The 26,698-nt window shown below is 45.2% G+C and overlaps 1 protein-coding gene across 3 annotated transcripts in view; it reads left to right on the top strand.

The window, feature by feature from the left end:
• Nucleotides 1-11,978: 11,978 nt before the first annotated feature.
• The window catches only part of GPSM2 (G protein signaling modulator 2), a 73,402-nt gene continuing 58,682 nt past the window's right edge, over nucleotides 11,979-26,698 (top strand). For 2 of the 3 annotated variants that reach the window (XM_040408449.1, XM_040408447.1), the window contains exon 1: nucleotides 11,979-12,035. The gene's annotated coding sequence lies outside the window, so the exon portion shown is untranslated. Of the gene's footprint in view, nucleotides 12,036-26,147; nucleotides 26,167-26,698 lie in introns of those variants that run through there. The other variant, XM_040408448.1, reaches the window with a different exon arrangement.

Here is a 26,698-nt window from a genome sequence, read left to right as displayed (position 1 = left end):
TGATTATCAATGAGATTAACAGCTGCTCCACTATCTACAAAAATCTCACAAACAATGTTCTTTGCGCCACCCTGGCAGGTAGGAGAAAACGGGAACTACAAGCAAACAGCAAACCTTCAATTTCCGCATCAACCTTGCCAATAGTAGCAAATGGAAAGGTTTTAGAGGTTTTTTCTGTTTTGTTTTTATTACCCTCAGAAAACTTCATGAATCTCCTAGAGGGGCAAACATTAGCTAAATGATTTATACCCCCACAACAGAAACAAACCCTCCTCTGAGAGCTGAATCCTCTACTATCAGAGGCAAGCAAACCCAGCTGTATGGCCTCCTCCTCAGAGGGGATTGAGACAGACTGAGACCCCTGCGCACTGAATGAGACAGCCCCACTGTCCTTGGGCTGAATATGACAGGAACGAGTAGTCTCCTCTCTCTCTCTAAGACGCCTGTCAATACGAACAGCTAGAGACATGGCTGACTCTAACGACGCTGGTCTTACATAAAAAGTGAATGCATCTTTCAATCTTTCCGAAAGACCATGGCAAAATTGACTTCGGAGTGCAGCATCATTCCAACCAGTATCAGCTGCCCATCTCCGAAATTCAGAGCAATATATCTCTGCGGAGTGTTTACCCTGGCATAAAAAACACAGTTTAGATTCAGCCAGAGCAATACAATCATCATATATCTGCCCCAGGGCTACAAAAAATTCATCCACCGATCGGAGGGGCCGTGCCTCCACCGGCAGGGAAAAGGCCCAAGACTGAGCGTTATCCCTGAGCAGCGAGATGATGATCCCCACCCTCTGCTCCTCATCACCAGTGGAATGGGGAAGTAGGCGAAAATGGAGTTTGCAAGCCTCTCTAAAGCAAACAAAATTCTCACTACCACCGGAGAATGTATCCGGAAGCGAGATCTTAGGCTCAGAACAAACTTCATGAACACCAGCAGAACCGGTCACCTGAAACTGAGACACAGTTTTACGGAGATCTGCTACCTCCAGCGAAAGACCTTGCATGCGTTCAATCAAGGCTGAAACCGGATCCATGCTTAAGACGGTTATGGCGGTTTATAATGTCACGGGTGAAGTTTGCAGATAGCTGGAACTTATGAATAAACGAGCGACTGGCTTGATCCCAAACTTAGGAGCTTATAGGTGAGCCCTATAAAACCCTAAGAGCTCTCCCTGACTGCTATGCATATGCAAGGGTCTCGATGGTAGACGATTGCATGCCCAATCTCAGACATTTTCAAAAACCAACTTTTTAAGGACCAGTTCAGGTCTGAAGTCACTTTGTGAGGCTTACATAATAGAAACCACCCAAAAATGACCCCATTCTAGAAACTACACCCCTCAAGGTATTCAAAACAGATTTTACAAACGTCGTTAACCCTTTAGGTGTTCCACAAGAAATAATGGAAAATAGAGATACAATTTCCAAATTTCACTTTTTTGGCAGATTTTCCATTTTAATATTTTTTTTCCAGTTACAAAGCAAGTGTTAACAGCCAAACAAAACTCTATATTTATGGCCCTGATTCTGTAGTTTACAGAAACACCCCATATGTGGTCGTAAACTACTGTACGGGCACACGGCAGGGCGCAGAAGGAAAGGAATGCCATACGGTTTTTGGAAGGCAGATTTTGCTGGACTGTTTTTTTTGACACCAGGTCCCATTTGAAGCCCCCCTGATGCACCCCTAGAGTAGAAACTCCAAAAAAGTGACCCCATTTTAGAAACTACGGGATAGGGTGGCCTATTTTTTTTGTACTATTTTAGGGTACATATGATTTTTGGTTGCTCTATATTACACAAGAAATATTACACAAGGTAACAAGAAATAGCTGTTTTGGCACAGTTTTTTTTTGTTATTTACAACATTCATCTGACAGGTTAGACCATGTGGTATTTTATAGAGCAGGTTGTCACGGACGCGGCGATACCTAATATGTATACAATTTTTTTATTTATGTAAGTTTTACACAATGATTTCCAAAAAAAATCATGTTTTAGTGTCTCCATAGTCTGAGAGCCATAGTTCTTTCAGTTTTTGGGCGATTATCTTAGGTAGTGTCTTATTTTTTGTGGGATGAGATGACGGTTCGATTGGCACAATTTTGGTGTCCATATGACTTTTTGATCGCTTGTTATCACACTTTTTGTGATGTAAGATGACATAAAATGGCTTTTTTTTACACCGTTTTTTTTTTTTTACAGTGTTCACCTGAGGGGTTAGGTCATGTGATATTTTTATAGAGCAGGTTATAATGGACGCGGCGATACCTAATATGTATACTTTTTTTTTCATTTATGTAAGTTTTACACAATGATTTCATTTTTGAAACAAAAAAAATCATGTTTTAGTGTCTCCATAGTCTGAGAGACATAGTTTTTTCAGTTTTTGAGCGATTATCTTGGGTAGGGTATGATTTTTGCGTGATGAGATGACGGTTTGATTGGCACTATTTTGGGGTGCGTATGACTTTTTGATCGCTTGCTATTACACTTTTTGTGATGTAAGCTGACAAAAATGGCTTTTTTTGCACCGTTTTTTTTTTTTTACAGTGTTTACCTGAGGGGTTAGGTCATGTGATATTTTTCTAGAGCAGGTTATTACGGACGCGGCGATACCGAATATGTATACTTTTTTTTATCTATGTAAGTTTTACACAATAATATCATTTTTTAAACAAAAAAAATATAATGTTTAAGTGTCTCCATAGTCTGAGAGCCATAGTTGGGCGATTATCTTAGGTAGGGTCTCATTTTTTGTGGGATGAGATGACGGTGGGATTGGCACTATTTTTGGGTGCATATGAATCGCTTGCTATTACACTTGTTGTGGTGTAAGATGACATAAAATGGCTTTTTTTACACCATTTTTTTTTTTTTTTTATGGTGTTCACCTGAGGGGTTAGGTCATGTGATATTTTTATAAAGTAATATGTATACTTTTTTTTTATTTACTTAAGTTTTACACAATAACAGCTTTTTTAAAACAAAAAAAATGATGTTTTAGTGTCTCCATATTCTGAGCCATAGTTTTTTTTATTTTTTTGGCGATTGTCTTAGGTAGGGGCTCATTTTTTGCAGGATGAGGTGACGGTTAGATTGGTACTATTTTGGTGGGCATACACCTTTTTGATCGCTTACTGTTGTACTTTTTGTGATGGAAGGTGACAAAAAAATGTTTTATTTAGGACAGTTTTTATTTCTTACGGTGTTCATCCGAGGGGTTAGTTCATGTGATATGAGCGGCGGTGATCGGAAATACATAGGACGTACCCGTACGCCCTGTGTCCTTAAGGACCGGGAAATCAGGGCGTACCGGTACGCCCTATGTCCTAAACAGGTTAAGGCCTCATGCACACGACCGTTGTTATGTTCCGTTCCGCAAATTGGGGTTCCGTTTCCGTTTTTTTTTTCCGTGTGTCTTCCTTTATTTTTGGAAGACCACCAGACATAGGCCTCATGCACACGACAGTATTTTTTCACGGTCCGCAAAACGGGGTTCCGTTGTTCCGTCATCCGTGTGTCTTCCTTGATTTTTAGAGGATCACCAGACATGAAAAGTGAAAAAAAAATCTGTCAAGTTTGCCTTGAAAATGATTGGAAAAAAACGGACACGGATCACGGACGCGGATGACAATCTTGTGTGCCTCCGTGTTTTTTCACGGACCCATTGACTTGAATGGGTCAGCGAACCGTTGTCCATGACAAAAATAGGACAGGTCATATTTTTTTGACGGACACGGATCACGGCCGCGGATAACAAACGGTGCATTTTCCGAGAAAATCACGGAAAACGAAACAACGGACACGGAACACAACAACGGTCGTGTGCATGAGGCCTTAAAGGAATGTAAAAAAAGTCTAAGACAGGTTAGGCATGCAAATGATAGGAAAAAAACGGGCGCGGACGCGGGTGACAATCTTGTGTGCCTCCGCGTTTTTTAGCGGTCCCATTGACTTGAATGGGTCCGCAAACCGTTTTCCGCGAAAATAATAGGACAGGTTATATTTTTTTGACGGACTGGAACCACGGATGGCAAACGGTGCATTAGCCGAGTTTTCAACGGACCCATTAAAAAATCAATGGGTCCGCAGAAAATCACGAGATACGGCGCAACGGACACGGAATAAAACAACGGTCGTGTGCATGAGGCCTAACTAGAATAATTAATGTTTCTCTATGAGACAGGTGACTTGAGATGTTTACAAGTATTTTGACCACTAAACAAGAAAAAGATAGTATCTAAAATCATCACATGAGACACAAATAAAGCCGAATAATATACTATAATTTTTATTAGTCACAGCAGGAAGAGATTAAAACCAATTAAAAGTATGTTTTGCTGCAGAATAAAGTACAGAGGATACACCAAAATAAGTGTTATTCCCCACTCACCCTAAATTTAAAAATGTCACCAATGATAATATACACCAAACATCGTCAAGTAACTACGCTGTATCAATAAATACATAACCTCAAAACCGGTATCCTATATACATGGCTGCTGCTAGGTATGGAAGAGAGAGAGAGCCAAGTCTCTCTATATATATACTGTATATAAATCTCTTATCTCTTATATACAGTACAGACCAAAAGTTTGGACACACCTTCTCATTCAAAGAGTTTTCTTTATTTTCATGACTATGAAAATTGTAGATTCACACTGAAGGCATCAAAACTATGAATTAACACATGTGGAATTATATACATAACAAACAAGTGTGAAACAACTGAAAATATGTCATATTCTAGGTTCTTCAAAGTAGCCACCTTTTGCTTTGATTACTGCTTTGCACACTCTTGGCATTCTCTTGATGAGCTTCAAGAGGTAGTCCCCTGAAATGGTTTTCACTTCACAGGTGTGCCCTGTCAGGTTTAATAAGTGGGATTTCTTGCCTTATAAATGGGGTTGGGACCATCAGTGGCGTTGAGGAGAAGTCAGGTGGATACACAGCTGATAGTCCTACTGAATAGACTGTTAGAATTTGTATTATGGCAAGAAAAAAGCAGCTAAGTAAAGAAAAACGAGTGGCCATCATTACTTTAAGAAATGAAGGTCAGTCAGTCAGCTGAAAAATTGGGAAAACTTTGAAAGTAAGGGCTATTTGACCATGAAGGAGAGTGATGGGGTGCTGCGCCAGGTGACCTGGCCTCCACGGTCACCGGACCTGAATCCAATCGAGATGGTTTGGGGTGAGCTGGACCGCAGAGTGAAGGTAAAAGGGCCAACAAGTGCTAAGCATCTCTGGGAACTCCTTCATGACTGTTGGAAGACCATTTCAGGTGACTACCTCTTGAAGTTCATCAAGAGAATGCCAAGAGTGTGCAAAGCAGTAATCAAAGCAAAAGGTGGCTACTTTGAAAAACCTAGAATATGACATATTTTCAGTTGTTTCACACTTGTTTGTTATGTATATAATTCCACATGTGTTAATTCATAGTTTTGATGCCTTCATAGTCATGGAAATAAAGAAAACTCTTTGAATGAGAAGGTGTGTCCAAACTTTTGGTCTGTACTGTATATAAAAATGAATTTCTGTCTGTCTGTCTGTCTAGATGTCTGTCTGGACATTCTTTATGCGCGATCAAACGACTGGACTGATCTTCACCAAATTTGGCACACAGGTACATCAGGTGTCCGGGAAGGTTTTAGACCGGTCTCAGCTCTCTAGGATGTACCGTTCCTGGGAAATTCCCCCCAAAAAACCCCACATTAGCCAATACAAGCCTGCAAGTTTTTAAAGGGGCGGGCACAGTGGAGGTCACTCTTATTAAATGGGCGGGCACTGTTGAGGTCACTGTTATTAAAGGGGCGGGCGCTATGAAGGTCCCTGTTAAAGGGACGATCACTGTGAAAGTCACTGTTAAAGGAGCGGTTACTGTTAAAGGGGCAGTCACTGTGAAAGTCACTGTTAAAGGGGCAGTCACTGTGAAAGTCACTGTTAAAGGGGCAGTCATTGTGAAAGTCACTGTTAAAGGGGCGGTCACTGTTAAAGGGGCGGGCACAGTGGAGGTCACTCTTATTAAATGGGCAGGCACTGTTGAGGTCACTGTTATTAAAGGGGCGGGCGCTATGAAGGTCCCTGTTAAAGGGACGATCACTGTGAAAGTCACTGTTAAAGGGGCAGTCACTGTTAAAGGGGCAGTCATTGTGAAAGTCACTGTTAAAGGGGCGGTCACTGTTAAAGGAAGAGTCACTGTTAAAGGGGCGGGCACAGTGGAGGTCACTCTTATTAAATGGGCAGGCACTGTTGAGGTCACTGTTATTAAAGGGGCGGGCGATATGAAGGTCCCTGTTAAAGGGGCGATCACTGTGAAAGTCACTGTTAAAGGGGCAGTCACTATGAAAGTCACTGTTAACGGGGCAGTCATTGTGAAAGTCACTGTTAAAGGGGCGGTCACTGTGGAGGTCACTCTTATTAAATGGGCGGGCACTGTTGAGGTCACTGTTATTAAGGGGGCGGGTGCTATGAAGGTCCCTGTTAAAGGGGCGATCACTGTGAAAGTCACTGTTAAAGGAGCGGTTACTGTTAAAGGGGCAGTCACTGTGAAAGTCACTGTTAAAGGGGCAGTCATTGTGAAAGTCACTGTTAAACGGGCGGTCACTGTTAAAAGTCACTGTTAAAGGGGCGGGCACTGTGGAGGTCACTCTTATTAAATGGGCGGGCCCTGTGAGGTCACTGTTATTAAAGGGATGGGCGCTATGAAGGTCCCTGTTAAAGGGGCGATCACTGTGAAAGTCACTGTTAAAAGAGCGGTTACTGTTAAAGGGGCAGTCACTGTGAAAGTCACTGTTAAAGGGGCAGTCATTGTGATAGTCACTGTTAAAGGGGGAGTCACTGTGGAGGTCATTGTTAAAGGGGCGGGCACTGTGGAGGTCTCTGTTAAAGGGACGGGCACTGTAGAAGTCACTGTTAAAGGGGCGGGCACTGTGGAGGTCACTGTTAAAGGGGCGGGCACTGTGGAGGTCTCTGTTAAAGGGGTGGGCACTGTGGAAGTCACTGTTAAAGGGGCGGGCACTGTGGAAGTCACTGTTAAAGGGGCGGTCACTGTTGAAGGGGTGGGCATTGTGGAGATCACTGTTAAAAGGGCGGGCACTGTGGAGGTCTTTGTTAAAGGGGCGGGCACTGTGGAGGTCACTGTTAAAGGGGCGGTCACTCTAGAGGTCACTGTTAAAGGGGCGGGCACTGTGGAGGTCACTGTTAAAAGGGCAAGCACTGTGGAGGTCACTGTTAAAGGGGCGGGTACTGTGGAAGTTACTATTAAAGGAGCGGCCACTATGAAGGTCACTGTTAAAGGGGCGGGCATTGTGGAGGCCACTGTTAAATGGGCAGGCACTGTGGAAGTCACTGTTAAAGGGGCGGGCACTGTGGAGGTCACTTAAAGGGGCGGGCACTGTGGAAGTCACTGTTAAAGGGGCGGGTTCTGTGAGATGCGGAATGGTGCGGAACGGAACCCTACGGAAGCACTACGTTCCGCAAAAAGATAGAACATGACCTTTTTGATGAACGGCAGGATCGCTGACCCGCTGCGGCTGCCCCACGGAGTGTGTTCGTGCATTGCGGCCCGTCCGTGTGGAGGAGGCCTAAGGTTGTAAATGACTGATTAGTACTCTCAATGCTGTGGTTTTGTAATGGTGCAGAGACATTTGTTTTCCACCACTTAATGGTAATGCAATGTATTTGGGTGGGTGCTGTCCTGTGCACTACCCCTAGGAGTCATCCCCCTCCTTTGTGTATGCTCCTTTTGTGTGCATTCCTGCACCTTACTGGCACTACACCCAGAGGCACCCTGCAGGCATAGCAGTGCTGTGTACAGGCACCCTTCACACTGGCTGGAGGGTATGTAATTCTTCAGCTATCCCATTGTCTGTAGGACTATTCACATGTACGCTAATCAGTGAAAAGTGTGGATACAAGGCACCTCAAGCGCTCTAGAAAGGACACTGAGGACATTTTTTTTTATTTAAAGGGGTTGTCTCACCTCAGAAATTGGTGGTATATCGCTAGGATATGCTATTACCGTGTTTATAAGCCCTACCCTGAAAATAAGACCTAGCCCTATTTTGCAGGGTTTTGGGAGTAGGACTTAATATAAACCCTACTCCAAAAATAAGCCCTAGATAAATGTTATATTTATGGAAGTGTGGGTGATTCGACAGCTCAGGAGCGCTCACTAGTTGCTCCTGAGCTGCCTGGGCGGGTGTGCAGGACCTCAGCGCTGGAAATCTCCGCTCTCCCAGCTGATCGGAGGCGGGCAGGAGTTACAGCAGTGCAGGCTGCCAGCACTTAGCCTTCACTGAAGCCGCTAGCCCGCGCATACATCGCGGCTGGCGGCTTCACTAAATGCAAAATTATGTCATCAGCCGCGTTTCCATCTACGGTACGGGTACATCGCTGGATGGCTTCTCTAACCTGTACTGCCGTCAGCCCGCACGTTCTAACAATGAGGCAGCAGGAGGATGTCCTTCTCCTCTCTGCTGTGTGATTGTTGTTCATGGAGCCAAAATAAGCCCTAACCTGATAATAAGCCCTAACCCTTTTTTCGGGGAAAAAAAATAATATAAGACCATATCTTATTTTCGGGGAGAAACGTGGTAACGTAAATTCTGGGACCTGCTCCCGTCTCCAGAACGGGACCTCCAAAGTGAACGGAGAACAGCTGATTATATGTAGCCGCCCTCCATTCATTTCTATGGGAGTTCCAAAAATATCCAGGCGCTGGCTCAGTAGTCCCGTAGAGATGAATGGAGTGGTGGCTGCGTTTGCACTCTACATTCATTTCTATGGGACTTCCAAAATAGCTGAGCGCCCCCTCGTCTGGTACTTTCTGGACTCCCATATGTGAATGGAAAGCATGCTGTGCACTAATGTATTGTGATTGTCTATATTGCTTCCTTTTGCTGGCTTGATAAATTTTTCCATTCCATTATACAATGCTTGTTTCCATGGTTATGACCACCCTGCAATCCAGCAGTGGTGGTCGTGCTTGCACACTAAAGGAAAAAGTTCCGGCATATGTGCGCTCCCACGTTCATGGCCACCTGACAACCCCTGTAATACAAGGCACTTACTAATGTATTGTGATTCTCCATATTGCTTCCTTTGCTGGCTAGATTCATTTTTCCATCACATGATACACTGCTTGTTTCCATGTTTACGACAACCCTGCAATCCAGCAGCGGTGGTCGTGCTTACACACTATAGGAAAAAGCACCAGCCAGTGTGAGCTTCTACGGTCCTGGCCACCAGGGAGGCCAGCACTTTTTTCTATAGTGCAAGCACGACCACCATTAATGGATTGCCGGGTGGTCATAACCATGGAAATGAGCAGTGTATAATGTGATGGAAAAATGTATCCACCCAGCAAAGGAAGCAATATGGACAATGCCAAAACATTAGTAATTGCCTTATATTCATTTTCTCTGCATAATAAATGCTCTTTGCTGCAGTGACACAACCCCTTTAAGGACCCCCTATCTGACATATGCCACCAATATCCAAGGTGGCACAACCCCTTTAGGGTAGTTCCACACAAGCGTTACAATCATCCAGCAGAGGAACAGCCCGCCGGAGTTCATTGTATCCGTCATAGCCGGAACACTCCCAGACCTTGTTGACTATAATGGGACCTAGCGCAGATTCCGGGATTTGGCAGACAAAACCACTGCTATCACCACAAATCCTGGCACTAATGCCACAAACCCATCCTATCCTCTGGATAGGACATCATTATTTGATAGGTGGAGGTCCGACACATAGGACCTCCACCAATCAGCTGTTTGATAAGACATCAGGGGCCTTCGCTCAACTTTTTCTAGGCCAGTGACGACACGTTCATCAGTCAGTAAATGGGGTCCCAGGCAAGGCTGGGATTCTAATTTTTGACAACAGGTTGAACACTCAATGGCAGACAGGCGGCGTCACGTTTACATATACATACAACATATATATGCAACACACATACACCATATACATGGCACATATAAATAAATACACCATATATACACTACACATACCGCCCAACTAAGGGGCTAAACTATCAGCGGTGTGCCAAGCAATGGAAGTGAGCATCTCCAGCTGCCCTGCCGCCACCAGTGCACCGGATCGGGACTCCGCCGGTAACATGCTTTTCCCATCCAGTTGTAATTTTAACAACTGGATATGGAGAACCTGAGGGAACTGGCTGAATCCCATGCCTGGTCCCACCACTATTCCAATACCATACTTTCTAACGTTTCAGTTGGTAAAATTGGGCCACGTAAGCCTCGCCCCTCGGAGCATCCACCTATGAGCAGGCTTTGCGTTGGTCCCAGCCATTTTAGTCCCAGGACAATACAAATTTGCTGGGACTGTCTCTGAAAATCATGGACAATCCCACCAAATTTAGAATAGTTGGCAACTATCAGATACTGATGACTAGCATTGAGCTTCGGATCCAAGATCGAGTCGTTCCAAACTTCGTTGGAACGCTGTGCGGAGACCAGGCGAAGTGAGCGATCACCGAAGTCTCGCAGGACTGGTGAATAACTTTGGACTTTGATTGTCAAACTTGAAAACCATTTCAAAACTTTGATCCGAAGTTGGCTTCAGTACTGAGATACCAGCCGACTTCGGATCCAAGTTTTAAAATGGTTTTTAAGTTTAATAATTGATGGTGGAAGTTGCTCCCCTCGCCAGAGCCCACACGTATGAAAGCTACATGGGGACGGGTCCCCGTACAACATTCCAACCAGGTTTTGAACTAATCGACTTCGGCTACTTTCACACTGGCGTTTTGGCTTTCCGTTTCTGAGATCCCTTCGGGGCTCTCACAAGCGGTCCAAAACGGATCACTTTTGCCCTAATGCATTCTGAATGAAAAAGGATCCGCTCAGGATTAGTGTTGAGTGAACTTGTGTTTTAAGTTCGGCGTCTAAAGTTCGGGTTATCGAAGTATCCCGTTATGTTTTCCGCTACCACGGACCATAACGGAATTTAGAATCCATAACGGGATACTTCAATAACCCGAACTTTAGACGCCGAACTTAACTTAAAACACAAGTTCGCTCAACACTACTCAGAATGCATCATTTTGCCTCCGATCCGTCTCCATTCCGCTCTGGAGGCGGACACCACAACGCTGCCTGCAGGGTTTTTCTGACCGTCCTCGGATGCGGAGCCAGACAGATCTCTGAAACAATAGAAAACGGATCCGTCCCCCATTGACTTTCAATGGAGTTAATGATGGATCCGTCATGGCTATAGAAGACATAATACAATCGGATCTGTTCATGACGGATGCAGGCGGTTGTATTAACGGAAGTGTTTTTGCAGATCCATGACGGTGATGCGACAGTAGCCTTAGGAACTCAACACTACAGACGACCTCCGCGGAGGTGACGAGTGCTGTCAGTGTGGGACACGTTGGGGGTCATTTACAAGGACCAATGTTTGCCGCCAGTCTTTATGTCCCCCAGGCGTCGTGGGAGGATTCTGAAGATTTCTGAGAGGCCGCGTGCGCCTCATGGTAAATTGCACCTCCGCAGTCCATACGTCTGGAGTGCAAACTGCACACGAAGCCACAAAACCGCGTCTTGACGCTTTTTTTTTTTTTACAGACCGTCAATGGGACAAGAGCTCACATATGCGATTTTCTTCAGGAACCATTAATCGCAGCGTGAGGATTCTCGTCTAGTTTTCACGCTACGCTACGCTGCACATTGTCGTTCATGGCGGGGGCAGTGAGGCACCGAGCAGAGGTGACCGGCCGAGGCTGCCCCGTTCCTCTTCTCCACAGGAGGTGACAACTAGAACTACTAACTCACTGCTGAGCCGTACTCACGGCGTCCTCCTATCACAGCGGTGGCCCCTCCCCCGGGCCCGGTGATTGGCTGGTACAAATGTCGCGCCCGCCCCACTCTTTCTCACGGAAAGGCGGCTGTTGATGTTTGAAATGCGGAAAGGGGGCGTGGCTTGGGGGAGAGCGGGTGGCGGAGTGGGACGAGTGTGGCGGAGTGGACAGGGACGGGTGACGGGAACGAGGTGAGTGATGGCGGCGCGGAGGAACTTTTTCTTCAGTTTCAGGCTGTTTTCGTAGTGTATGAGCTCCGGGGATACTTGTGCTATTGGGGCCGTAGTGTGTGGGGAGGACGGGCTGTGTAACCCCCCTCATGCCAGGGCGTACAATGAGAAGACGAGGTGGAGTCAGCGTCATCCTGTGGTCAGGACGTGGACGCCCGGTCAGAGAGACAATGCTGGAGACTAGAATACATAGGTGTACGGCTGTGTGCAGGACTGGGACTATACATAGGTGTACGGCTGTGTGCAGGACTGGGACTATACATAGGTGTACGGCTGTGTGCAGGACTGGGACTATACATAGGTGTACGGCTGTGTGCAGGACTGGGACTATACATAGGTGTACGGCTGTGTGCAGGACTAGGCATATACATAGGTGTACGGCTGTGTGCAGGACTGGGACTATACATAGGTGTACGGCTGTGTGCAGGACTGGGACTATACATAGGTGTACGGCTGTGTGCAGGACTAGGCATATACATAGGTGTACGGCTGTGTGCAGGACTGGGAATATACATAGGTATACGGCTGTGTGCAGGACTAGTACTGTATATAGGTATACGCTGTGTGCCACCAGTAATGTCACTAGTACTGTATATAGGTATACGCTGTGTGCAACCAGTAATGGGACTAGTACTGTATATAGGTATACGCTGTGTGCAACCAGTAATGGGACTAGTACTGTATATAGGTATACGCTGTGTGCAACCAGTAATGTCACTACTGTATATAGGTATACGCTGTGTGCCACCAGTAATGGGACTAGTACTGTATATAGGTATACGCTGTGTGCCACCAGTAATGTCACTAGTACTGTATATAGGTATATGCTGTGTGCTACCAGTAATGGGACTAGTACTGTATATAGGTATACGCTGTGTGCCACCAGTAATGTCACTAGTACTGTATATAGGTATACGCTGTGTGCTACCAGTAATGGGACTAGTACTGTATATAGGTATACGCTGTGTGCTACCAGTAATGGGACTAGTACTGTATATAGGTATACGCTGTGTGCCACCAGTAATGGGACTAGTACTGTATATAGGCATACGCTGTGTGCCACCAGTAATGGGACTAGTACTGTATATAAGCATACGCTGTGTGCCACCAGTAATGTCACTAGTACTGTATATAGGTATATGCTGTGTGCAACCAGTAATGGGACTAGTACTGTATATAGGCATACGCTGTGTGCCACCAGTAATGTCACTAGTACTGTATATAGGTATACGCTGTGTGCCACCAGTAATGTCACTAGTACTGTATATAGGTATACGCTGTGTGCAACCAGTAATGGGACTAGTACTGTATATAGGCATACGCTGTGTGCCATCAGTAATGTCACTAGTACTGTATATAGGTATACGCTGTGTGCAACCAGTAATGTCACTAGTACTGTATATAGGTATACGCTGTGTGCAACCAGTAATGGGACTAGTACTGTATATAGGTATATGCTGTGTGCAACCAGTAATGGGACTAGTACTGTATATAGGTATACGCTGTGTGCTACCAGTAATGTCACTAGTACTGTATATAGGTATACGCTGTGTGCAACCAGTAATGGGACTAGTACTGTATATAGGTATATGCTGTGTGCAACCAGTAATGGGACTAGTACTGTATATAGGTATACGCTGTGTGCAACCAGTAATGTCACTACTGTATATAGGTATACGCTGTGTGCCACCAGTAATGGGACTAGTACTGTATATAGGTATACGCTGTGTGCAACCAGTAATGGGACTAGTACTGTATATAGGTATATGCTGTGTGCTACCAGTAATGGGACTAGTACTGTATATAGGTATACGCTGTGTGCTACCAGTAATGGGACTAGTACTGTATATAGGTATACGCTGTGTGCCACCAGTAATGGGACTAGTACTGTATATAGGTATACGCTGTGTGCCACCAGTAATGGGACTAGTACTGTATATAGGCATACGCTGTGTGCCACCAGTAATGGGACTAGTACTGTATATAAGCATACGCTGTGTGCCACCAGTAATGTCACTAGTACTGTATATAGGTATACGCTGTGTGCAACCAGTAATGGGACTAGTACTGTATATAGGTATACGCTGTGTGCCATCAGTAATGTCACTAGTACTGTATATAGGTATACGCTGTGTGCCACCAGTAATGTCACTAGTACTGTATATAGGTATACGCTGTGTGCCACCAGTAATGTCACTAGTACTGTATATAGGTATACGCTGTGTGCAACCAGTAATGGGACTAGTACTGTATATAGGTATACGCTGTGTGCTACCAGTAATGGGACTAGTACTGTATATAGGCATACGCTGTGTGCAACCAGTAATGTCACTACTGTATATAGGTATACGCTGTGTGCCACCAGTAATGGGACTAGTACTGTATATAGGTATACGCTGTGTGCAACCAGTAATGGGACTAGTACTGTATATAGGTATACGCTGTGTGCAACCAGTAATGGGACTAGTACTGTATATAGGTATACGCTGTGTGCAACCAGTAATGTCACTACTGTATATAGGTATACGCTGTGTGCCACCAGTAATGGGACTAGTACTGTATATAGGCATACGCTGTGTGCCACCAGTAATGTCACTAGTACTGTATATAGGTATACGCTGTGTGCCACCAGTAATGTCACTAGTACTGTATATAGGTATACGCTGTGTGCAACCAGTAATGGGACTAGTACTGTATATAGGCATACGCTGTGTGCCACCAGTAATGTCACTAGTACTGTATATAGGTATACGCTGTGTGCCACCAGTAATGTCACTAGTACTGTATATAGGTATACGCTGTGTGCAACCAGTAATGGGACTAGTACTGTATATAGGTATACGCTGTGTGCAACCAGTAATGGGACTAGTACTGTATATAGGTATACGCTGTGTGCCACCAGTAATGGGACTAGTACTGTATATAGGCATACGCTGTGTGCCACCAGTAATGTCACTAGTACTGTATATAGGTATACGCTGTGTGCCACCAGTAATGTCACTAGTACTGTATATAGGTATACGCTGTGTGCAACCAGTAATGGGACTAGTACTGTATATAGGTATACGCTGTGTGCAACCAGTAATGTCACTACTGTATATAGGTATACGCTGTGTGCCACCAGTAATGGGACTAGTACTGTATATAGGCATACGCTGTGTGCCACCAGTAATGTCACTAGTACTGTATATAGGTATACGCTGTGTGCCACCAGTAATGTCACTAGTACTGTATATAGGTATACGCTGTGTGCAACCAGTAATGTCACTAGTACTGTATATAGGTATACGCTGTGTGCAACCAGTAATGGGACTAGTACTGTATATAGGTATATGCTGTGTGCAACCAGTAATGGGACTAGTACTGTATATAGGTATACGCTGTGTGCTACCAGTAATGTCACTAGTACTGTATATAGGTATACGCTGTGTGCAACCAGTAATGGGACTAGTACTGTATATAGGTATATGCTGTGTGCAACCAGTAATGGGACTAGTACTGTATATAGGTATACGCTGTGTGCAACCAGTAATGTCACTACTGTATATAGGTATACGCTGTGTGCCACCAGTAATGGGACTAGTACTGTATATAGGTATACGCTGTGTGCAACCAGTAATGGGACTAGTACTGTATATAGGTATATGCTGTGTGCTACCAGTAATGGGACTAGTACTGTATATAGGTATACGCTGTGTGCTACCAGTAATGGGACTAGTACTGTATATAGGTATACGCTGTGTGCCACCAGTAATGGGACTAGTACTGTATATAGGTATACGCTGTGTGCCACCAGTAATGTCACTAGTACTGTATATAGGTATATGCTGTGTGCTACCAGTAATGGGACTAGTACTGTATATAGGTATACGCTGTGTGCCACCAGTAATGTCACTAGTACTGTATATAGGTATATGCTGTGTGCAACCAGTAATGGGACTAGTACTGTATATAGGCATACGCTGTGTGCCACCAGTAATGTCACTAGTACTGTATATAGGTATACGCTCTGTGCCACCAGTAATGTCACTAGTACTGTATATAGGTATACGCTGTGTGCAACCAGTAATGGGACTAGTACTGTATATAGGCATACGCTGTGTGCCATCAGTAATGTCACTAGTACTGTATATAGGTATACGCTGTGTGCCACCAGTAATGTCACTAGTACTGTATATAGGTATACGCTGTGTGCCACCAGTAATGTCACTAGTACTGTATATAGGTATACGCTGTGTGCAACCAGTAATGGGACTAGTACTGTATATAGGTATATGCTGTGTGCTACCAGTAATGGGACTAGTACTGTATATAGGTATACGCTTTGTGCCATCAGTAATGGGACTAGTACTGTATATAGGTATACGCTGTGTGCCACCAGTAATGTCACTAGTACTGTATATAGGTATACGCTGTGTGCCACCAGTAATGGGACTAGTACTGTATATAGGCATACGCTGTGTGCAACCAGTAATGTCACTACTGTATATAGGTATACGCTGTGTGCCACCAGTAATGGGACTAGTACTGTATATAGGTATACGCTGTGTGCAACCAGTAATGGGACTAGTACTGTATATAGGTATACGCTGTGTGCAACCAGTAATGGGACTAGTACTGTATATAGGTATACGCTGTGTGCAACCAGTAATGGGACTAGTACTGTATATACACTCACCCAAAGAATTATTAGGAACACCATACTAATACGGTGTTGGACCCCCTTTTGCCTTCAGAACTGCCTTAATTCTACGTGGCATTGATTCAACAAGGTGCTGATAGCATTCTTTAGAAATGTTGGCCCATATTGATAGGATAGCATCTTGCAGTTGATGGAGATTTGAGGGATGCACATCCCGGGCACGAAGCTCCCGTTCCACCACATCCCAAAGATGCTCTATTGGGTTGAGATCTGGTGAATGTGGGGGCCATTTTAGGGCTCTTTCACACTTGCGTTATTGTCTTCCGGCATAGAGTTCCGTCGTCGGGGCTCTATGCCGGAAGAATCCTGATCAGGATTATCCTAATGCATTCTGAATGGAGAGTAATCCGTTCAGGATGCATCAGGATGTCTTCAGTTCCGGTACGGAACGTTTGTTGGCCGGAGAAAATACCGCAGCATGCTGCGCTTTTTGCTCCGGCCAAAAATCCGGAACACTTGCCGCAAGGCCGGATCCGGAATTAATGCCCATTGGAAGGCATTGATCCGGATCCGGCCTTAAGCTAAACGTCGTTTCGGCGCATTGCCGGAGCCGACATTTAGCTTTTTCAGAGTGGTTACCATGGCTGCCGGGACGCTAAAGTCCTGACAGCCATGGTAAGTGTAGCGGGGAGCTGGGGAGCAGTATACTTACCGTCCGTGCGGCTCCCCGGGCGCTCCAGAGTGACGTCAGGGCGCCCCAAGCGCATGGATCACGTGATCGCATGGATCACGTCATCCATGCGCATGGGGCGCTCTGACGTCATTCTGGAGCGCCCGGGGAGCCGCACGGACTGTAAGTATACCGCTCCCCCGCTCCCCGCTCCTACTATGGCAACCAGGACTTTAATAGCGTCCTGGGTGCCATAGTAACACTGAAAGCATTTGGAAGACGGTTCCGTCTTCAAATGCTTTCAGTACACTTGCGTTTTTCCGGATCCGGAGTGTAATTCCGGCAAGTGGAGTACACGCCGGATCCGGACAACGCAAGTGTGAAAGAGGCCTTAGTACAGTGAACTCATTGTCATGTTCAAGAAACCAATTTGAAATGATTCGAGCTTTGTGACATGGTGCATTATCCTGCTGGAATTAGCCATCAGAGGATGGATACATGTTCTCATTCTGTTTACGCCAAATTCGGACTCTACCATTTGAATGTCTCAACAGAAATCGAGACTCATCAGACCAGGCAACATTTTTCCAGTCTTCAACAGTCCAATTTTGGTGAGCTCGTGCAAATTGTAGCCTCTTTTTCCTATTTGTAGTGGAGATGAGTGGTACCCGGTGGGGTCTTCTGTTGTTGTAGCCCATCCGCCTCAAGGTTGTGCGTGTTGTGGCTTCACAAATGCTTTGCTGCATACCTCGGTTGTAACGAGTGGTTATTTCAGTCAACGTTGCTCTTCTATCAGCTTGAATCAGTCGGCCCATTCTCCTCTGACCTCTAGCATCCACAAGGCATTTTTGCCCACAGGACTGCCGCATACTGGATGTTTTTCCCTTTTCACACCATTCTTTGTAAACCCTAGAAATGGTTGTGCGTGAAAATCCCAGTAACTGAGCAGATTGTGAAATACTCAGACCGGCCTGTCTGGCACCAACAACCATGCCACGCTCAAAATTGCTTAAATCACCTTTCTTTCCCATTCTGACATTCAGTTTGGAGTTCAGGAGATTGTCTTGACCAGGACCACACTCCTAAATGCATTGAAGCAACTGCCATGTGATTGGTTGACTAGATAATTGCATTAATGAGAAATAGAACAGGTGTTCCTAATAATTCTTTAGGTGAGTGTAGGTATACGCTGTGTGCTACCAGTAATGGGACTAGTACTTTATATAGGTATACGCTGTGTGCCATCTGTAATGGGACTAGTACTGTATATAGGTATACGCTGTGTGCCACCAGTAATGGGACTAGTACTGTATATAGGTATACGCTGTGTGCTACCAGTAATGGGACTAGTACTTTATATAGGTATACGCTGTGTGCCATCTGTAATGGGACTAGTACTGTATATAGGTATACGCTGTGTGCCATCTGTAATGGGACTAGTACTGTATATAGGTATACGCTGTGTGCCATCTGTAATGGGACTAGTACTGTATATAGGTATACGCTGTGTGCCATCAGTAATGGGACTAGTACTGTATATAGGTATACGCTGTGTGCTACCAGTAATGGGACTAGTACTGTATATAGGTATACGCTGTGTGCCACCAGTAATGGGACTAGTACTGTATATAGGTATACGCTGTGTGCTACCAGTAATGGGACTAGTACTGTATATAGGTATACGCTGTGTGCTACCAGTAATGGGACTAGTACTGTATATAGGTATACGCTGTGTGCCATCAGTAATGGGACTAGTACTGTATATAGGTATATGCTGTGTGCCATCAGTAATGGGACTAGTACTGTATATAGGTATACGCTGTGTGCCACCAGTAATGGGACTAGTACTGTATATAGGTATACGCTGTGTGCTACCAGTAATGTCACTAGTACTGTATATAGGTATACGCTGTGTGCCATCAGTAATGGGACTAGTACTGTATATAGGTATACGCTGTGTGCCACCAGTAATGTCACTAGTACTGTATATAGGTATACGCTGTGTGCTACCAGTAATGGGACTAGTACTGTATATAGGTATACGCTGTGTGCCATCAGTAATGGGACTAGTACTGTATATAGGTATACGCTGTGTGCCACCAGTAATGTCACTAGTACTGTATATAGGTATACGCTGTGTGCTACCAGTAATGGGACTAGTACTGTATATAGGTATACGCTGTGTGCCATCAGTAATGGGACTAGTACTGTATATAGGCATACGCTGTGTGCTACCAGTAATGGGACTAGTACTTTATATAGGTATACGCTGTGTGCCATCTGTAATGGGACTAGTACTGTATATAGGTATACGCTGTGTGCCACCAGTAATGGGACTAGTACTGTATATAGGTATACGCTGTGTGCTACCAGTAATGGGACTAGTACTTTATATAGGTATACGCTGTGTGCCATCTGTAATGGGACTAGTACTGTATATAGGTATACGCTGTGTGCCATCTGTAATGGGACTAGTACTGTATATAGGTATACGCTGTGTGCCATCTGTAATGGGACTAGTACTGTATATAGGTATACGCTGTGTGCCATCAGTAATGGGACTAGTACTGTATATAGGTATACGCTGTGTGCTACCAGTAATGGGACTAGTACTGTATATAGGTATACGCTGTGTGCCACCAGTAATGGGACTAGTACTGTATATAGGTATACGCTGTGTGCCACCAGTAATGGGACTAGTACTGTATATAGGTATACGCTGTGTGCCATCAGTAATGGGACTAGTACTGTATATAGGTATACGCTGTGTGCCATCAGTAATGGGACTAGTACTGTATATAGGTATACGCTGTGTGCCATCAGTAATGGGACTAGTACTGTATATAGGTATACGCTGTGTGCCATCAGTAATGGGACTAGTACTGTATATAGGTATACGCTGTGTGCCATCAGTAATGTCACTAGTACTGTATATAGGTATACGCTGTGTGCCATCAGTAATGGGACTAGTACTGTATATAGGTATACGCTGTGTGCCATCAGTAATGTCACTAGTACTGTATATAGGTATACGCTGTGTGCTACCAGTAATGGGACTAGTACTGTATATAGGTATACGCTGTGTGCCATCAGTAATGGGACTAGTACTGTATATAGGTATACGCTGTGTGCCATCAGTAATGGGACTAGTACTGTATATAGGTATACGCTGTGTGCCATCAGTAATGGGACTAGTACTGTATATAGGTATACGCTGTGTGCCACCAGTAATGGGACTAGTACTGTATATAGGTATACGCTGTGTGCCATCAGTAATGGGACTAGTACTGTATATAGGTATACGCTGTGTGCCATCAGTAATGGGACTAGTACTGTATATAGGTATACGCTGTGTGCCATCAGTAATGGGACTAGTACTGTATATAGGTATACGCTGTGTGCCATCAGTAATGGGACTAGTACTGTATATAGGTATACGCTGTGTGCCATCAGTAATGTCACTAGTACTGTATATAGGTATACGCTGTGTGCCATCAGTAATGGGACTAGTACTGTATATAGGTATACGCTGTGTGCCATCAGTAATGTCACTAGTACTGTATATAGGTATACGCTGTGTGCTACCAGTAATGGGACTAGTACTGTATATAGGTATACGCTGTGTGCCATCAGTAATGGGACTAGTACTGTATATAGGTATACGCTGTGTGCCATCAGTAATGGGACTAGTACTGTATATAGGTATACGCTGTGTGCCATCTGTAATGGGACTAGTACTGTATATAGGTATACGCTGTGTGCCATCAGTAATGGGACTAGTACTGTATATAGGTATACGCTGTGTGCCACCAGTAATGGGACTAGTACTGTATATAGGTATACGCTGTGTGCCATCAGTAATGGGACTAGTACTGTATATAGGTATACGCTGTGTGCCACCAGTAATGTCACTAGTACTGTATATAGGTATACGCTGTGTGCAACCAGTAATGGGACTAGTACTGTATATAGGTATATATGGCGTGTGCCATCAGTAATGTCACTAGTACTGTATATAGGTATATGCTGTGTGCCATCAGTAGTGGGACTAGAATTGTATATAGGTACACGTTGTGTGCCATCATTAATGGGACTAGTACTGTATATAGGTATACGCTGTGTGCCATCAGTAATGGGACTAGTACTGTATATAGGTATACGCTGTGTGCCATCAGTAATGGGACTAGTACTGTATATAGGTATACGCTGTGTGCCATCAGTAATGGGACTAGTACTGTATATAGGTATACGCTGTGTGCCATCAGTAATGGTACTAGTACTGTATATAGGTATACGCTGTGTGCCATCAGTAATGTCACTAGTACTGTATATAGGTATACGCTGTGTGCCATCAGTAATGGGACTAGTACTGTATATAGGTATACGCTGTGTGCCACCAGTAATGGGACTAGTACTGTATATACAGTATCTCACAGTATAGTACACCCCTCACATTTTTGTAAATATTTTATTCTATCTTTTCATGGGACAACACTGAAGATATGACACTTTGATACAATGTAAAGTAGTCAGTGTACAGCGTACTGTATAACATTGTAAATTTGGTGTGTCCTCAAAATAACTCAACACATTAATGTCTAAACTGCTGACAACAAAAGTGAGTACACCCCTTAGTGAAAATGGTCAAATTGTGCCCAAAGTGTCAATATTTTGTGTGGCCACCATTATTTTCCAGCACTGCCTTAACTCTCTTGGGCATGGAGTTCACTAGAGCTTCACAGGTCGCCACCGGAATCCTCTTCCACTCCTCCATGACGACATCACGGAGCTGGTGGATGTTAGAGACCTTGTGCTCCTCTGCCTTCTGTTTGAGGACGCTCAATAGGGTTTAGGTCTGGAGACATGCTTGGCCACTCCAGGCAGTGGTTGTCTTGGAGGTGTGTTTGGGGTCGCTATCATGTTGGAATATTGCCCTGCGGCCCAGTTTCAGAAGGGAGGTTGTCATGCTCTGCTTCAGTATGTCACAGTACATGCTGTCAGGGAATGGTGGTTGCGTCTTGTTTTTCAGCCCGTGGACTGTCCAGTAAAGTGGTTTACCTGACCCAAACGCAATCTTAGGGATCTATGATGCTGTCCTTCTTATTATACTCGTGTGAATCCAGCCTGAGATGAGCAGCAGAAAGCAGCTAATACCCATGTGGGAACCACCAGGACAGCCAGTGCAGAGAGCTGCTATAAGGAGATCTGGGGGTCAGGTGAGTCTGTGTATAACATGGACGGCTCAGGAGGACTGAGATCACCTTATTGGGAGCAGAACAACAGGAACTTTTGAGTCCTTGGACTTGTTCTGCCTCAGCTCCAATCCTGACTTGTACATACAAGGACCACCCAAGATATTGTACACATCAGCTAATGATAGATCTCAGCACAGCCATCATTCTGTCCGTGAATTTATCCTCAAGTTGGATGCTCACTGTAAGGGCTCCTGCACATGAAAGTTTTTTGCCTTCCGTATACGGGCCATATTTTGATTCCATATACGGTCCTATTCGGAACCATTCATTTCAATGGGTCCGCAAAAGATGCGGACAGCACTCTGTGTGCTGTCCGCATCTGTTGCTCCGTTCCGTGGCCCTGCAAAAATTATGAGGCATGTCCTATTCTTGTCCGTTTTGCGGACAAGAATAGGCATTTCTATAATGGTCCTCCTGTTCCGTTCCTCAAATTGCGGAAGGTACACGGGCGGCATCTGTTTTTTGCGGATCCGCAATTTGCGGATCGCAAAAAACGTCATGGTTGTGTGCATGAGCCCTAACACGATCTGTTGAATGGCTGCTTCATTCCATCTAACCACATGAAAATGAGCAGTTAAGTGCACTGAGGACGGACCCAAGCCACTCTCAGCACCCTTGTTCCTCATGCTTCCTCTCAAGGCCGAGCGAGGTGACCGTGCAGGACCTGGTCCTGTCCATCAAGGAGGGGATGGCAGATGAGGCAGGAGGAGCTTTGGCCCGCCCTCAGTGCACTTAACTGCTCATTTGCTTATGGATTTAAAGTAATTTTTCTCCAGAATGAAGCAAGGGATCATTCAATTCAGCTGAGCGAGACCCTACAAGATACTCTGCCTGTTTAACAGGGAATTTCTTTTAAAGGGATTTCGCAAAGTGTGTCTGATGGGGGTCACACCCTCACGGATCACGTGCTAATGGCTTAGCCCAGTAACAGGTAATCAGTGTTATATTTTGGGAACGCTCCTTTAACAATCTAGTCTTTGGCCTGTGGAACAGGTTGTAGTTACTTCAGCAGTACCAGGAGACTGGCGGTGCTCGAGGCGGTTCTCTGGGCGTCTCCACAGACTGTACCCCGGCTCCTGGAGCAGGATAGCGGGATGTGCCGTGCATGTTGTGGCATGCCGTTCTGGAACCCTCCTAGGCTTGTCGGTCGGTGTTGAAATGTTAAGATTCACACACAGTCTTTGGAGCGTAACTTCTATTCTACATAAACTATGAAACGCGTCAGCCCATGTTAATTTTTCTCCCATTTGCCGTATAGCACTGCATGGCTGCTCTTTTATTTGCTAAGTTGGATGTAACAGTTTTTAACTTTGGATTTAAAATAAAGTTGTGGATTTTATAAATTAGGAGTGGTGCTTGGATCTGAACCATAGTCGTCCTCATTGTTCCAGGGCTGCTCCGATCCCTGCTGCTCGACAGAAAAGGCCTGGAGGTGGCTGCTCAGACAGCCAAGTACTGGTCGTAGCTGTGCCTGCCTCAGCAAGTGATTGGCTGAGTGGGCCTTTCTTGGCATTTCCTGTGTGTCAAGCTAGGACCAGCAAGTGGAGAGGATGGCTGAGGGAGAATATGGCTTCTTTTATGTTTTTGACGCAATATACTGCTTGGACAACCCCTTTAGGGCTCTTTCACACCTGCGTTATTGTCTTCCGGCATAGAGTTCCGTCGTCGGGGCTCTATGCCGGAAGAATCCTGATCAGGATTATCCTAATGCATTCTGAATGGAGAGTAATCCGTTCAGGATGCATCAGGATGTCTTCAGTTCCGGTACGGAACGTTTGTTGGCCGGAGAAAATACCGCAGCATGCTGCGCTTTTTGCTCCGGCCAAAAATCCGGAACACTTGCCGCAAGGCCGGATCCGGAATTAATGCCCATTGGAAGGCATTGATCCGGATCCGGCCTTAAGCTAAACGTCGTTTCGGCGCATTGCCGGAGCCGACATTTAGCTTTTTCAGAGTGGTTACCATGGCTGCCGGGACGCTAAAGTCCTGACAGCCATGGTAAGTGTAGCGGGGAGCGGGGGAGCAGTGTACTTACCGTCCGTGCGGCTCCCCGGGCGCTCCAGAGTGACGTCAGGGCGCCCCAAGCGCATGGATCACGTGATCGCATGGATCACGTCATCCATGCGCATGGGGCGCTCTGACGTCATTCTGGAGCGCCCCGGGAGCCGCACGGACTGTAAGTATACCGCTCCCCCGCTCCCCGCTCCTACTATGGCAACCAGGACTTTAATAGCGTCCTGGGTGCCATAGTAACACTGAACGCATTTGGAAGACGGTTCCGTCTTCAAATGCTTTCAGTACACTTGCGTTTTTCCGGATCCGGAGTGTAATTCCGGCAAGTGGAGTACACGCCGGATCCGGACAACGCAAGTGTGAAAGAGGCCTAAGCAGGAGGCTCCTGCTGAAACCACTGCCACCGATCCAAACCATGCCTAACCTACCAGTAAGGCCTCATGCACACGACCGTTGTTTTATTCCATGTCCGATGTTCCGTTTTTCGTGATTTTCTGTGGACCCATTGACTTTCAATGTCTCCGTTAAAAACTCGGCTAATGCACCGTTTGTCATCCGCGTCCATGATCCGTGGTTCCAGTCCGTCCAAAAAATATGACCTGTCCTATTATTTTCGTGGAAAACGGTTCGCGGACCCATTCAAGTCAATGGGACCGCTAAAAAACACGGAGGCACACAAGATTGTCATCCACGCGTCCATTTTTCTCCTATCATTTGCATGGCAAACCTGTCTTAGATTTATTTTTTTTACTTTCCTTTATGTCTGGTGATCCTCCAAAAATAAAGGAAGACACACGGAAACAAAAATGGAAACGGATCATTTTGCGGAACAGAACACAACAACGGTCGTGTGCATGAGGCCTAAGTATGCAGATCGGGATGTGAGAAACTGAGAACCCTGAGGAAACGCTCACAATCACAGAGAGAACATACACAATATGTTCTTGGTTGGATTTGAACCCAGAACCTTAGGGTGGAAGACACTAATGTAAGCCCCAGTGGACTGGAGACTTCTGACCATCTTTATTATGTGATGGTGAATGCAGTAATATCCGGAAGTCCATAGGTGAGATCGTATATTTATTAGAGTATGGCTTGATGCGATTTAATAAGGTTGTCTGTGAAGTCACAGCTCATTTATTTTTTTACTTGACGTTCCTATATATTATTACTCCTTTTATGATGAGACTATAGGGCTGTAAACTTTAAACTGCGTGTCAAAAGCGGGTTTAGCTCAACAGTAGTTTTCATTGTGATGTGATGCCACTCCTTAAAATGTAGCTGGCTGGTGATTACTGTGGGCTTGCCCATGTAGGGGGGGTCTCTTTTATTAGTATAGCATGAGAAGTACGTTTCATATGTTTGGCCAACTGCTTAGTAACAGGAGAAGCTGCCTGTGGGCGAAGACCTCAGATCTGTGTGTAGTTCTGCAGATCTAGAACTCGCATAGAGAACACTCCAGGAATCCTGGTTCTGGCTGCCAGGGAGCAGAAGATGGGGGCCCACTGAGAGGTAAGTATGTGTATGTAGTACATAGAGGTCATATAGGGAAGAACAAGGCCAGAGCATAGGCAAGAATTGTTGTCCTAGCGACATAGAATTGGAGATGCTGTAGACTTTGGGTGTATCGCTTCAGTCACTGACAGAAAGCCCTCCAGGAACTTTTCTGACGTCCCATTCTAAATCTATTGGTATTCACATGGAGTTGGTCTCGCCTTCATAGCTAAAACTACTTCCACTCCTCAGTGAAGGCTTTCTACAGGATTTTGGAGCGTGTCTGTGAGAATTTTAGCCCATTCATCCAGAAGATCATTTGTGAGATCAGACTCTGATGTTGGACTAGAAGGCCTGGCTTGTAATGTCCACTGTAGTTCATTCCATAGGTGTTCGATGTAGTTGAGGACAGGGCTCTGTGTGGCCAGTCAAGTTCTTCCACACTAAACTCGCCCAACCATGCTTTGTGACCTCGCTTTGTGCCCTGGGGCACAGTCATGCTGGAACAGAAAAGTTGGAAGTGTGCAATTGTCCTTGGTATGCTGATTAC

Source organism: Bufo bufo, chromosome 9 (assembly GCF_905171765.1).
Source record: "Bufo bufo chromosome 9, aBufBuf1.1, whole genome shotgun sequence".
NCBI classification, from domain to species: Eukaryota; Metazoa; Chordata; class Amphibia; order Anura; family Bufonidae; genus Bufo; species Bufo bufo.
This window is presented reverse-complemented; position numbering and strand designations above follow the sequence as displayed.